A 4,963-nucleotide genomic window follows, 5' to 3' on the forward strand; every position below is an offset into this window, starting at 1 on the left:
GTGGCAAGTGAGCTAAGCTTACATGCTTTGGGCAAAATATGGTGTTAAAGGGACACTGAACCCAATTTTTTTGTTTTGTGATTCAGATAGAGCATGCAATTATAAGCAACTTTCTAATTTACTCATATTATCAAATTTTCTTCATTCTCTTGCTATCTTTATTTGAAATGCAAGAATGTAAGTTTAGATGCCGGCCCATTTTTGGTGAATAACCTGGATTGTTCTTGCTGATTGGTGGATAAATTCACCCACCAATAAACAAGTGCTGTCCCTGGTTTTGAACCAAAAAAAAAGCTTAGATGCCTTCTTTTTCAAATAAAGATAGCAAGAGAATGAAGAAAAATTGATATTAGTAAATTAGAAAGTTGCTTAAAATTGCATGCTCTATCTGAATCACAAAAAAAAAATTGGGGTTCAGTGTCGCTTTAAAATCCCCTTTAGGGGACAGCATACAAGTAACTGTTTTGTCTTGTTTATGAAATGAGGCTAAATTTTGTTTTTAGCAGGATTGCATTAAGATTGAAATTCGAGCACAGGCTTTTTTCCCCTCTTTTCCCTCTATTGTAACATATTCACACATAAAGGGCAACAGTTACTAGCCCAATCATCAAGGGTGCAACCGAATTCCAGTACCTTTGGGTTGGTGATTAATCAAAGAATATAAAAAATAAAACGTTAGTGTGCCTTTGAAAGCAGGGATGACACTGTTGCTAGGACAATGGGCCAAGATCACGTAATTGTGCTGAAAAGTTCAAGTTTCTTAACATCTTTGAATCTATTATTTTATGAAGGGCAGCAGGATTTATTCATGACTATTGTTGCAAAGTACAATGTTTTTTATGTACAATGCTTTATACAAAATATTGCAATACAACAGAATTCTTATGCAGAATAAAACTGCAGATGCATAAAGAGAGTATGAGTGTTATTTCAAACATTAAATTAAAGATCAGTAGTTCCCATTGTATAGTTTATCACCAAATTCTAATAAAATAAAGTCTTGTATTCATCAGGGAGAGTTACAAAAGCAACCTAACCTGGCTGCTTATATCATTTTTATGCGTCATACAAAAGGTTAAAGGGATAGTAAAGTCCAAATGAAACTTTCATGATTCAGATAGGGCATGTGATTTTTTTTTTTTTTTTTTTTATACTTTTTATTTATAAACCAAAACAATTTACATAGATCAAATGTCATACATTTACTATCTTGTGCAGAAAAAATAAGGGCTAAGATACAAGGTCATTGAAACACAGTATATCTAAATTTAAGCAAAATTAAGATAATTTTCACATAGCATATAAATTTGAAGCTTTATTAATTATACTTCATCATTCTTATATATTTATCCTTGAAAATATCTAGAACCTAAATATAGTTGATGCGGGCCAGAAATACTACGATTATTATTCATCTAGATCAACCAAAAGAAATAGGCACATAAAATACAGAGACTATGCGGCAATAAAATAAAAAAGTGACCTTGCATTAGTTTAAATAATTCTGTGTCTAATCTATTTAGCCTCAATAACTAAAAATAAGTTAGTTAGCATTCATAGTGTGGTTATATCTTATGTAATTATCTATGAAAGAGTGTCTTGGGGTTTTATTTATTTTTCCAATCCCACCCCGTTCCCCCCCCCCACATGTGTGAGAAAACAAAGAAAAAAAAAAAAAAAACTCTTAAGGAGAAGTTCTTGTCTACCAGTTCCCTAGCAAGACTATTTCTGTGTTTTGAAAAGGAAAAATTATATGATTTATTTCTGTGGGAGAAAATATTTTTAGAAAGATTGCCCAGTTATCGAAAAATCTTTTAACATCTTGTTCATTGTCAATGTTTGTGTCTCTTTGTTCTAATATGCACTGTTTTTTTAAACAGTTTTTCACTTCAGAAAGAGAGGGAATTGACCGGGTCTTCCATTTTTTGCAAATTAGATATCTTGTGGCTAGTATGGTAGAAATTACAACCTTTTCATTGTTTTGTTTACCAGGTTCTTCCCTTAGGCCAAATACTATCTGGAATAATGTTAAAGAGAGGGGGGTTATTTTTAGTACGTTTTTTAACCAGTATTCTATTTTGAGCCATAGAGACCTGACTTTTGGGCAATGCCATATCATATGCAAGAAGTTGGCTGCGAGATATGAGCATTTGGGACATTTACTAAAATTTACGTTAGCGCACTTGTAGCCTTTCTCGGGGGTAAAATATGCCCTGTGAAGAAATTTAACATGGGCTTCTCTCCATGTAGCCGAAAGTGTATTTTGGGTGATCTTTTTAAATGAGAGTTGGAGAGTTTTTACTTCTATATTACTCGAAGCAGTTAGTATATTCCAGTTTGCAGTCAATTGCGTTAGAACAGGTACACCTTTGTTTGTACCTAAGAAATGGTAGCAGGGTGTAATAGACATACGGCCATTTCTAGTTAGTATTAACCAGTCTTCCAGTTTACCTATATTCCAGTTCCAGCCTTTTACTTTAACTAGTTCAAGCGCAAGGTGCCTAAGTTGCAGATATGCAAAGAAATCTTTATTTGGCAGGCCAAATTCTGTGTTTAATTCTTGAAATGATTTAATACAATGTCTTTCTTCATCTATTATTTGATGAACCTTAGTCAAACCAGTATATTGCCATCTCTTAAAAACACCAGAAAGAATGCCTCCCTGAAAATTAGGATTCCCTAGTATCGGCAGGTATGGAGAGGCTTTGCTATTTATTGAGAGAAGCTTTGTTATTTTTTGCCAAGCTTTAAGCGGGTTATAAATTGTTTTAAGTTTTTTTATTTCTGTTGGGATTTCTTTTAAGTCAAGATGGATCAGTGCGGGTAGCCAGTATGGATGACAGACGTTGGATTCTAAATCATTGTTTAGGATATAATTGTTACAAGAGATCCAGTCTGTGACAATACGTGCAAGAAAAGAAAGGTTATATAACCATAAATCCGGCAGGGCCAATCCTCCGGATTCTCTTGGTACTGAGAGTTTCCTGAGAGATATTTTTGCTCTTTTCCCCTGCCATAAAAATTCTACGAGTGCACTGTTAATTGATCGGATGTCTTTCCCTAACAGTAATAAAGATGTGTTTTGGAGGATATAAAGTAGTTTCGGAAGCAGGGCCATTTTAAATAAGGCTATTCGGCCAGATAGTGATATTGGCAAATTATGCCAGTTCTTGAGTTTTTCTTTAATTACTTTCAAGACTGGGGGAATATTAAGTTTGTAGAGATCCTCGGTGTTAAGCGGGATATATATCCCTAAATATTTGAAAGAATCTGTAACCTGTCGTAATGGTATATTTGTAACCGAGTTCTCAGTATTTCTAATCCAGAATATTTCAGATTTCGTGTAGTTAACTTTGTATCCCGAAAAGGAGCCAAAATAATCCATTATACAAAAGAGTTTTGGGATGTTTAGTTTCGTATTTGTCATATAAACAAGGAGATCGTCTGCATAGAGCCCAATTTTAATTTCATGATTATGAATTCTAATACCATCGATGGATTGTCTTATTTTAATTGCCAGAGGTTCAATAGCAATATTGAAGAGAAGCGGGGAAAGAGGGCAGCCTTGACGCGTCCCTCTGCCTATAGGGATAGAGGGGGAAAGATTGTTGTTAATTACCAGTCTTGTAGCAGATAAGGTGTAGAGATTCACTATGAAATCCATAAATTTACCCTTAATACCGAAATGTTTAAGTGAAGAATATATGTGCTCATGAGTAATTGAATCAAATGCCTTCTCTGCATCAATAGAAATAATGGCAAGATCTTGTATGCCCTCATCCCCGCTGCTCACATCGGACATCGCCTTATAATATTCTGTCACAACTAATACCTCCCTGATTTTAGCGGCAGAGTTTCTATTATTTAGAAACCCTGATTGATCTGGGTGGATAATTTTTGCAATGGCCCCTTGTAATCTAGCCGCCAATACTGCTGTTAAAATTTTATAATCCACGTTAAGAAGGGCTATGGGTCTGTATGATTCTTTGCAAGCTGGGTCTTTATCACTTTTAAGTATTAATGTTGTATAGGACTGCGAAAAAGCAAGAGGAGTAGGTTTGCCCTCAATAAAGAAGCTGTTAAAAAGAGTACGAATATGTGGAGTGACTTCACTAAGCAGTATTTTATAAAATTCACTGGGGAGGCCATCAGGACCAGGTGCTTTGTTTGGCGACAGTTTAGATATTACTTTCTCAATCTCTTCTGCCGTAATAGGGGCATTGAGACTGTTAGTAACTTCTGGGGCCAATATGGGATATTCAATATCGCTCCAAAACTCAGCAGATTTATTTGCCTCAGTGGCTTTAGGCGTATACAGATCTTTAAAATATTCGTAAAGTAGCATCAGAATATCCTCTGGTTTAGTAACATGTTCCCCTTTATGCAGCAATTTGTCTATGTTTGATTGTTTTTTTTCATTTTTAATTAATTTAGCCAATATTCTGCCTGATTTGTTGCCATACCTATACATTCTGGTTTGAATTTTCAATTCTTTTTGTGTTTCTTGAGATAGTACAAAGACATCTCTTTCATTTTTCGCTCGCAGATATTTTGCCCAGTTGGCAGGAGTCCTATCAGATAAATATTGATTATAAGAATTCAGCAGAAATTTATAAGATTCCTTTTCCCTTTGCCTGAGTTTTTTTAATAGCATAGCGCCATAAGCAATAATTTCCCCCCTCATTACAGCTTTCGCCGTTTCCCAGAATATTTCAGGACTATTAAGATGTTCTCTATTAAAATGCGCATATTCTTTATATTTATTTAATAGCCATTTTTTAAACTTTAGGTCTGATGTTAAATAATAGGGAAAGAAGAAGCGTGAAGAAGAGGGATGCGTATCTGCTAATTGTAATTCAAGGGAAATAGGTGCGTGATCTGATAGTAATATCGGCATAATTGTCGCTTTAACCTTTGATATTAAAATACGCTCGTCAATCAGAAAAATGTCTATTCTAGACAT

Source organism: Bombina bombina, chromosome 1, assembly GCF_027579735.1.
Source record: "Bombina bombina isolate aBomBom1 chromosome 1, aBomBom1.pri, whole genome shotgun sequence".
In the NCBI taxonomy this organism is placed as follows: domain Eukaryota; kingdom Metazoa; phylum Chordata; class Amphibia; order Anura; family Bombinatoridae; genus Bombina; species Bombina bombina.